This window comes from Arctopsyche grandis, chromosome 5 (assembly GCF_051622035.1).
Source record: "Arctopsyche grandis isolate Sample6627 chromosome 5, ASM5162203v2, whole genome shotgun sequence".
NCBI lineage: Eukaryota > Metazoa > Arthropoda > Insecta > Trichoptera > Hydropsychidae > Arctopsyche > Arctopsyche grandis.
The window spans coordinates 16841772-16853368 of NC_135359.1; the positions used below are offsets into that span (position 1 = coordinate 16841772).

Sequence of the window (11597 nt, forward strand, 5' to 3'; positions counted from 1 at the left end):
ATATTAGGAATAATAAAGGGCCAAGATTTGATCCTTGGGGAATCCCAGAAGTGGCAACATACTCATAAGAAAAGCAACTCCCAAACTTAACGAATTGACCTGTAAATAAGAAATAAAAAGACCAACAAGATTATAAGTAAATCCAATAAAACTTAATTTACTAACCAAAATTTTATGATCAACTTTATCAAACGCCTTCTCAAAATCAGTATATATTACATCCATTTGATTATTACAATCCAAAGTGCTGGTTATGTCATTAGAGAAACATAACAAGTTGGTAATGGCTGATCTGGCCGGACGAAAGCCATGCTGCTGATCAATGAGCATACTTTGAAAGTGATTAAAAATGTATCTGTGTAATATTACCTCAAACATTTTGGCTGGCGCTGACAAGATAGTTATTGGTCTGTAGTTCCTTACACAAGATTTATCGTCCTTCTTATGAATAGGAGTTACTTTAGAGCATTTCCATAAATTGGGGAATGAAGAGTTCCTTAGAATTAAATTAAAAATGAATTTTAAAGCTTCTAAGAGACTAACCTCACATCCTTTTAGGATGTAATTAGGGATGGAGTCAGGACCGGAAGAATAAATATTTTTTAACTTTAGAAAGCCATATTTCAGATCGGATGAGTCAAGATGATTAATCGCTAAAGTGGGGAAAGTAAATTCCGAGTCATTGGTAGGTTCCATGGAATCAGTAGGATTATTGAAAACTGATTTAAAAAAGTCGGCAAATCCATTAGCAATGTTTTGATCACCCTCTAACAATCCAGAATCATTGTACATAATGGTCGACTTTACACGATTTACACGTTTAGAATTGATGAAGTTCCAGAATTTCTTAGGGTTTTTAACTATGGAACTTTCACAATCAGCTACATAAACATTATATGCATTATTAATTAATTTCTTAATTTCCGTACGTAAAATACGGAAATTATTTAAGATAAGAGGATTGCTCGATTTCTTCCAGAGTTTATGTGTTTGATATTTACTTTTTAAGAGATTAATAATTTCTTTAGTAAACCAAGGCGGATAAATCCTTTTACTCGTCACTAATCCTTTCAACCGAAAACAATCATTAAAAATAGAATATATAATGTCATAGAAATTAGAGAGGGCCAAATTAACATCTTTGCACTCATAAATATGTAGTTTTATTATTTTATTCTCGCTTTTAAATAAATAAAATTTTAAATCACTCACTAATTTATTTTCTATGGAAAAAAGGTTTAAATCAGAAGTGCGATCTTGACCTCTTACACAGCTCAAATAATTTTTGATTATTCTTAATTTGCTGAAACTTTTTTCGGCCATGGCTATTGTCGCTGGCATTGTCATAAATATACGTATTCATAGCTCATATAATAGCTGAATTAAATTCGTGTAAATCTCACTCGCTCAGTACATTCAAAATATCCATATAATAAATATGTAGTACTCGGATCTTTATTTTCCATTTTTTTTATTTATTTGCCATTGAAAACATTTCAGTATATTTAGTAACTCATCTTTGTTTATTTTCTGAGCATGCCGCCGACAGTAGAAATCCTTTTTATTGTAATTCTTCTATTGATAATGAAATTAGGCCTTTCCTAGTCAAAAAATAGAACTATTCCGCAATATGTCGAATGCAATTATCAAATGTTGTCAGAATGCAGAATTATCAAAGTAAATCATGATGAATGTGATCGTACTTCAGGTTCAAAATCACTATGAAAGACATTGGTTTGAAAATCTCAATTTATTTAACTATTTTCAAAACCATCGATCATTTTTGCGCAATTGAATGTTCGCAAAATTTTTTTTTTATTTAACTTATAAATGTATGTATTGGTCATATTGCGTTCGGAGCGCTCTTCGGATTTTTGCGCCCTTGGAAAACGTCCCGTTGCCAATGCCTTGGTACGAATTGTGATTGTATGTAAAATTTATAGCCCAACTGGTATATGTGAGTTCAATTCATCATCATCTACATATGTTCTTTACATTACTGATCAGAACTCACTCTTTCGAAAGTAATCCACTTTCTTCGCCACCACCAACCATTGCGACGATCGTGATATTACTACAATATATGTAAGTACGTAGCTTTTGTTGTCTCTTCCGGTTGAATTATATATTTTGTAGCTTTCCAATTTTTTTTCCGTTTCGGGTCATCCTGACCCAGTTCGAATAATAATAATAATCATAAAATATATAATATTTTTCGTCGCCAAAGGCGACGCGATACGGCAAAGCCACGCGCAAACAAACACAACGCACCCCCGAGCGATCGGAATTAATGTACCGTGCGAGAGCGAAAGGTCTTCGGGTTCGCCATACACCCTGCATCCCCCACCTCTCTCTCAGCATCGACCCACACACCCCTTAGCTTCTGCAGGTCCAGGGTCGTATCTCATCGAGGAATTTATTCGATAGGGACTCGGCGACAATTTTACATTTTTAAAGGCGCAACCGTTCCCGTCATTAAACCGAGGAGATTTCTGCGATGGGATTCAGGGAGCTAGGGGATGAATAATTGCGGCGAAAAGAAACGCCACCGAGCGTTGAAGTCACCCAGTATGAAGGGGATGAACGTTGTATATTATCTTCCTTTCTTTCCGGGAACGTCGTCGGTACACAGAATTTTCCTAATTTTACTTCATTGTGTACATTTAATAATGGCCGTTAGCAGGTTTCGCAGTCGCTACCCTTTACGATTAATACTCACCCTCTTTCTAGTTGCCTTTATTACCTGTCACGATGAAGAAATGACAATGAAAACTATGGTACACTTTTTTTATTCATAAACCAGTTTAATTGAAAGAACGAACTGATTTTAAATTTTCTTTATGTCGCCTTCCCAACTTCAACCTTCCTTTGCCCGTTTATCTGATATCAATCTTAAATGAAATATTGAAATTATGTAAATACGTTGTGTACTTGAAATGAAAATAACCATTATATGCTAATTTCATTGCTCCAAACCTGACAAATGCGGTCGTAATTTTACCGGTATAATGCTATATAGATAAACGCTTTTATGTATGTATGTATGTATACATACATACATATATTATATGTACCGTATATGTTACAGTCCTTGCTCACTCCGCTTCGTTCATGAATATACTAGTTTATTCGTATAAGAACGTAGTGCTAAAAGTCAAAAGACATCTTTAAATACATATAGATTCCAATATATACTTATGTATGTACATACTTTCACGTTTTATGGGTTGTTTATCTTTTCAAGAAGCTGATTAGGTTGATGACAATTCAGTCAACATACCAATCGATATTTATTTTTTTATTTAACATACCTATTTTTCCGATAAATGTTTCTTTGTTTTTATTTAATTAAATTTTAAAAATGTACGGATAGAAGTTATAACGAAAGAGATTATTTTAACAGTGAATCTTTTATTTTCCTCAAAATACACTTCAAAAAGCACTCTTGAAAGTCGAACTTGAGAGACGCGTAGAACTGTTGCGAGCTTCAACTCGCACTGTACTGACTTGGTTAAAGAACTATGTAACTCTCGTACTTCGGATACGGTTTATATAGTGAATCTGATGATATCAATGTTTATCTTCAAGCAATTTATTTTATATTATCGTTATGGTTTTGTTATTTCGTTCGTGTATGAAAAAACTTATTTGTTCATGAACGAACGAGAGGCACACTTTTTTTTTTTTTTTTTTAAATGCTTTTTATTATTACGAAATTATGTTCACAATACATCTTATATTTATTTTAATAGCTACTGATCTACTGATCATTTTCTATTTTACAATTTAATTTAATTTGGTTAGTAATCACAGTATTATATTATTCTAATGTTAATCTACAGCATAATAGGAAAAAGAGCTCAAAAACCTATTTACAATCCTTATAAATGTTCATAATACATCTAATACATAATATTAATTAAAGACTCTCTAAAGTCGATGACCTAAAGCAGATTGTGTTTAGGTAATCTGTGTTTATACCTGAAGGGTATAGACATTTTGTTGTAATCACCGAGACTCTTCACAAGTGTGTTAGTATGGTTATTAGTGATTCTGTCATAGAATCTACTGGTTAGTTTGTTAATAATGTCTGTAACAAACGGAATATTATATATAAAACAGAGATACACTTGAAATGTAACATACGTATATATGTATATGTACATACATATATCAGATATCTTTATATGAAATCATATGTTCATTATCCTTGACTATATCCTAGTGCATTCCTATTAGGGACGTTAGGCTTCAACTCATTGAAGTCTCGTCGTGTTATATTTCTGGGAAAGCATTTTTTTTTTAAGTTATTAAATGGGTTAGTCCACAGTCCTCAGATTCTTAATGAATTTAAGGTTTATACACCTACGAATTTAAGTTTTATACACATTTATACACGATTTCTCAGTTCAGGGAACTGAGAAATCGTGCTTTGTTTCCTCCTCCTGTGACTCGCACAAATATGTTGGCAACGTCTCCAATATCTAGAGGGATATGTCTGCTCAACCGGGTTGCTAGTGAAATTGAACTGTTTAATGCTTGAACGCTTGTGGTTGATTTTATCAATTATAAATATCAATGATTTTCCCATCAAAATACAACAGGTGGTTATTATTATGATTAAGGTTATTATTATTATGATTTTATGATTATGTGACTAGCCACAGTGACGCGTTAGAGTACTCTGTAATTTCACTGTGGCTAATATGTTGAAATAAAATATGTATGTATATATTTTCAAAATAAAATATATTTAATACAGAACCTTTACAGCGTGCATTGAGTTTTCATGACCTTGTCGATTATCGTTTTCATTGACTTGGGTTCATCAGTCGAGCCGTCCTTTTTTATTATAATCGTATAAATCCCTCCAACGCGAACTATTATTAGTCTTTCTTTAGTTTGTCATATTGTATGATAATTTTCATTGAAATGGGTTTTAGAATCACCGGTCTAATGAATGTTTCTAATAATTTGCACACTCAAATGGCGGCTCGCGCGTTTAATTTGAAGCCGGCACGGCAGTTTATCATGCGAATCGCTTTCACACTTCGTCGACTCTTCGAACGGTTCTAATTTCGCACAAAAGTAATAATTTCACATGCGATTTAACCTTTTCCCGCTTTTCGCGCGCGTTGCGTTTTTCGAAACTGCCCCTCGATTCTGCCGTTTATCTGTGTCTGCGCTCTCGTCCGAATGGATGGATGGATTTATGCGTCCGATTGAAAGCGATGCGTTTTTGAATGGAGTGGGACAAATGCAATTTCGTCCTCATCGTCAATTAAATGCATTTGGGAATTTTGCATTGAAACTCCGCCGACCGATTTCGTTCTCTGTATACAGACACTTTTTCACTGTGTTCAATTGAATTTCAACTTAATGGGTGTATCTGAAAAAAATTGTGACAATTTTTTAAGCGTTCTATTCATTCTATATGCACATTATGACAATAGAATGATTGAATGGAAGACCGAATTCATAAATCAAATAATATCGTATTTCAGATTTTTCAATACCTACATATTACATATGTAGGTATTGAATACGAATTCGTATATGTATTTGGTTACCTTATAAATTTTAATGTACTATTGAAATACGTAATATTTGCCTGATATATACTTCGTAAGTCCATTTATATAATATATTCACTTATTCTTTTCCGGATCATGTTTAGGTAAAAATCGAAACACTTTTCTTTTCGTGCACGGACTTTTGAACGAACGGACATTTGGGCGATGAAAACAAATACATTATTCAGAAATCACCTCGACCTCATTAAAATTTGATATTTTTGATAAACAATTAAAAATTTCAATGTCCAAATGCCAAATATCCGTTTTGCCAAATTTCCGTCGGCCTTATGTCCGTTTGGCCGAATTTCCATCCGGCCAATAACATGTCAACCTTTATTTTCATATTCCTGGAGAGTCTGTCGTACCCTGTATAAAAACCGTGCAATATCAGTCTCACACAATTTACCAATTGAAGTCATCTAAAGGTAAAGACACAAAGAAGTATATATTTTTTATATACGACATATATATGTTTTTAAATAGTTTTGCGCATGCAATAAAAACGATAGACCAACTCCGGTACGTAAAATCACCCCTTGAAGTATTTTCGGTGATATTTTATCGATGATGATTGATAAATATCGATAACTTTTACTCCGATATTTGAAAAAATGTAGGAGAAACTTGTCAAAGATCATACGAATTAATAATGACATGGAAATACGCCTCTCAACGCTGGAGTCCACGTACGTGGTCCATGCCGCACTTTTGAGTGTGTTCTTACCATAAACCTCTCCACTAGCCGTTTTCTAGTCACCTTGTAATCATCTATAAAAAGTAATCAAACCAACTCAAAATTGTCTTTCATATCTCTGTACATATTCATATGTTTACCTATATTATACGACCGATGTAATCCATCAGAGCTAAATTAAACTTCGGTTCGTTTACGCGATAGTGGAAAATACGCTGGTACATTTTCCAGTGATTCTTTTCCTTGATTTTTTTTTACCCGAAAGCGAAAAGGATCCGATAGCGTTATCCTGATCACGCATCCCATCAGTGGAAATATTACTAACAAGATCCAGCAGCGAGTCGAATTAGGGTGTGTGACACCCTGACTATCAGTGGGACTCATCTCATTCCCTATCCCCCGAACCCTGCTTCCTTTTCCCCGCCGATTCGCAGCCCCCAGCGAAAATCTACCCCTCATCCCAAAAGCTCTCTGCACGTTTTTCGGTGCACCGGTTTCGGACAAAACGACGTCGAAAATAAATGGACGAATGCGATATTTTGTGGACGTCACGCATGCGCGCGTTACAGCAACGAAATCCAGACCAAATTAAGCTAATGGACGCTGGGGAAAAAGCGGATTTTTTCAATGTATCTAGATGGATGCATACAAATCCCTCACTGTTTCCATTCGACCGGTATGAACCTCACAACATTAGATAAAATCCTCCATTTACACCATTCTTTCATTTTAACACCCTTATTTTTTATAAATTTCAATGGTTTTTCCACGAATCAGATTTGCATCGAAATTTAAATACATCATTGCATTTATATTTGTAGGCGATCTGCATCTGATCAAATATTTATTTGTTACACTGCACGAATGCATTTAGTTATTTGCATACTTTGTATTTCAATTACTAGAAATGCTCGTTCGAAAATGACATAAAAATTGCAACAGATCAAATAAATTTGTGTTGCAACCATTACTATAAAGTTCATATGCTTTGAACTACGTACATATATGTTCTATATATGTATGTATGTAAGTGTATGTACTTACATACATACTATGTATGTATATGTATATTCTAGAACATACAGATGCTACCTAGTTTGAAAACAGTCGACTTTGTCGAGAGTTGCGCTTTTGTACAGCCTTTTCTTTAGAAAAATCCGTATTTTCCCGTGAAAAATCGCCGTTTCACAGTTTTCAGGAGACCGTCTAAATTTCCGCGAGAAAGGCTTAACATTTGAAAGCCTCGTCCATCCATCACGCCACGACGTAATCGCCCTGAAAATAATTCAGCAACTAAAGAGTTAGCCATGGAAAGAAAACGCGAAAGGGAAATTGTCCACAAATGAATAAGATGCCAAAAATTTCAATCTAATTCAAATGGCATTTACATATTTGCACTCGTGAATCTGAATTATTAAATATTCGGAATACTACTACCCGGTTTCAACCTTCGAAAATTTATCGCTCTGGTCGCAATCGGCTAAATTCCACTATTTAGATTTAATCGAATCCGATATACGATATTTATACAATAATTGTGGCTTTGTTGTATGATTAGTACGCCCCATGTTCAACGAACGTTGTTCGATAATTGAAATTAATTCCATATTCAATTTTGTGGCCACAATGTGTACTGATTGAATACAACTAACTGCATAATAACATATTGTAAATAATTAAAATATATATATTTCTATATTTATTTATATAATAAATTCACGATACCCAATAATTTTATATTTCATCTGCCAAAATTCAAAAATAATATTATTTTATTGAATAATATTCATACATACTTAGAAGCTTTTTCATAAAAATACTATTTTGAAATTGTACGCACTTTCCCATTCAACTTACAAAATTATTATGAATCATCATGATTTACAGCAGAAAGCCTCTACAACAAATCTGTTCTGAGCTGTTCACACATGCTCCTTACATCTTCCCACCCACCTTTCAATTTTTTTATACTCTTTCGCACTCTCTTGAGTACCATTCGAACACTTCTTTACCTTTCATCCCTTTTTCTAGCCACATATCCCATAAATTTTCATTTCAATATCTTCATCCGTTCACTATATCAGTCACTCAGATCATATCAAATCCTCTCATCTTACGTCGATTGTTTCCTATCAGAGTTGCCAATTTATCAAATTTGATTTAAACAGTTCTTCACCAAATTGGCAACCAACCTACCTACTATTTGTCACCATTATTTGAATATAATTTCAAATTTATAATTTATTAATTTATATCTGTACACTTTTACCAATTTAGTGGAAACGTTTCAACGATAAAATCAGATAAATTGGCAAACTCTGATATGAAATAATCGACATAGAGTCACATAGTATATCTAAGGCTGGCCAACAACACTGGGTCAGAGATTAAACCCGAGACCCCTCAGTTGAAATTATTACACGCTAACCACTGAGCTATGTTGCTGGTTATATACGTATGTATTTACGATATTTTTCATGTCCCTCCTGATTATTCCCAACATGAGAGCCAGGTCACACCCGGTGACTTGTGGGCAACTCTATGAGTGACCAACCGTGGTTGCTCGTGATCCCTCTGTGACCAAGAAGTGACGAAGAATCCGATCAATATATAACGATGCAGCCACGTGCTAATAGTTTTTTCACTATATAGTTTTCAATACGTGACTATTCGGTCATACGTGCTAATAGTTTTTTCACTAAGGCCCGGGCCGCACCGCTCAACTTGCGAACAACTTGGTTGAGGGCGACCAGACCAATTCATGCAGGTAGATGGGACATGCCACAACCGTCAACTTGTTTGTTGCACACATTTCCATACATTTTTTCGTGTCGCGCGACAAGTCGGCCGACAAAGTTGCACGGTGCGGCCCGGCCCTTAGGAGTCACCCGTGGTCGCTGGCAACTAAACCATCGATTTTGGCACCCTTCATTGCAACGCTATACATTTTGAGGGATCGCGATGGTTGCTTAGGTAATTGAATCACGGTGTTCAGACCCAACGCTGGCAAACGATCTCAACAACCGGGTGACTCTACGACTTGGACAACCAATGAGTTGCCTGGTGTGGCATGCCCCATACAGCCGCATACATTTGAGCAGCACGCGCAACAAAGTCACCCAGTGTGGCCAGGCTATCAAACATTCCATTATTATTTTTAAGCGCAACATTTTGGTACTCAATACCCAAGTTTCGCATCGATGCGTAATTGACCCAATGCCATCCGTCCTCATTGCATTTTTACTACTATAAAATTTGATATTTATACATAAATTGATGATTGCATATAAAAAGTCGTTCTGATGTACTTCGTATACTTGAATATAATATATTATCCACAATCATTAAAAAGCGAATATGAGGGTGAAAAATATGGTGTTAAAAGCGAGAATATATTTGCTGAATTCAAATGTAGTAATTTTGTGTGGATTGGGAGGGGAAAGCGTGAAATTGTCGCCGGGTAAATCGCGTGATGTAAACCGACCGAGACTCCCTCTCGGAGGGTTGGCAGAGAGTTGTGGACCGTTCGCGGAATATTTGATGGCGATGGGAGGAGGGTTGGAGGGAGGGATTGAGATGAGCGATACGTCAGGAGCCTCCCGAGGATACCCTCGCATAAAAATGATATCGACGGTAATTCCGGCGGTCGAAAAAAGTAGGTAGGCAATCGGCCCCGATGTGTGAAATATAGCGAGGCCAAAACCGCATAAAGAGGCGGCCATAGCTTTCCCACCTCCCTCCGCTCTCATTTTTACTTTTTTTGCTCCGTCAAGAATTTATTTTATCGCGCGGTGTGGCAACACGCGAAAAAGCGCGCCAATTTCGAACTCACCTGGTGTGTAATAAGCCGCTCACGCCCTAAGCCGATTTGCAGCCGTATTTCACAAGAATTACATGCAAATTGATATGAAGTCGCCGAAGATTTATTTTCTACAGAAATATCAAAAATTGCTTTTGATGCATTTTTCATATAAACTGCTTGTCATTCTTCAAATTTACTTATATTCATTTTCTGTAGACCTTCAAGATGTTCCTATCTTCATATTGTTGGTGTAACATATTAAAGAGCAAACACACAGAGTATGTAGTACGCGGCACGTGTTTTTTTTAGATAGTTTACACATGTAAAAAACGCTAGCACGCCTAATCTATACCGCGTGATCCTTGACCAAAATTCACCCCCTTCAGTATTTTCGGTGACATTTTATTCTTGTATTGACATAGGTTCGAGAGTGATCGATAATGAGGATTCCCATATTTGAAGAGATGTAGGAAATCTATCGGAATAATAAGACCGTTCGAATTAACAATGATATGAAGACACGTCTATCACAGCTGGAGTCGCCTAACCGTGGTGTGCCACACTTTTGAGTATGTTTTTACCATCAGTCGGCTTGATCTTTTGTCGTGGATGTTTAGTCGTTAGACCTCTTGTTCGTGGAGCTTTTGTCGTGAAAAAATTACAAAAGTATATTGAAAAAAAAAGTGACCAAGCTGCTCAATTTTTCAAGGGCCTCAATTAAACATTACAGAATAGTCTCGATCAAAAATTTTGTATAAATTTCCATTCATTCTTCATTTTTGTATAGTATATATTTTTAAAATGAGTGAGATATTTAAACTTTTTTTTTTAGAAGATTTTTTAGAATTATGAATTTAAATGCGATACTCATATTAATTATATTATATTATTTATAAGTATCATACATATGTATGTAGGTGTTGAGAATCCTGTATCTACTTATTGACACACATATTATATATCCGGAAAAATATAGAAAGTAGGAAAAAAGACAGTATTGAAATTATTGAATACAACATGTGGGCGAATGAAGTATATGTGTATGATTAGAAAATTATAAGAAAACCTTGTTGAAATACTGACGACTTTCTTTCTATGACTGTCTTTTCACATCATACCGAATGATACCATGAGCCGTGAATCATGCTATCCTTATATTTATATACCAACATATATTACATACACATACACGTATGCGGAGATATATGTATGTATGTAATGTAACACAAACACACATGTACATATGTATGTATGTAGGCTGAGAATGACGACAAAGGAACGAATCGCAATTAGCCGTGTATCTGTGCGCGATTGATAGCTTTTCCTTGTCGGTTTTTCCCCCTATCGAGAATGCGAAGTACAAAAGGCGAAAGCTAAACAGTCTGGGATTTCGACGAGCAAATATACGCCTTGGATGCATCGTCGGTGATGTGACAGGACAGGACAGAACGAATTAATCTTCTCATCGTGGCGGCATCCCCTTCGGATGCGAATAAAAAGAAATGAATATCATCGTCGGCTAATC

At 35.4% G+C, this 11597-nt stretch overlaps 1 protein-coding gene across 2 annotated transcripts in view; it reads left to right on the forward strand.

Annotated features, from left to right (window-relative positions):
• The window catches only part of LOC143912252 (uncharacterized), a 210007-nt gene that overhangs the window by 197291 nt on the left and 1119 nt on the right, over positions 1–11597 (forward strand). The gene's annotated exons all lie outside the window — the stretch shown is intronic.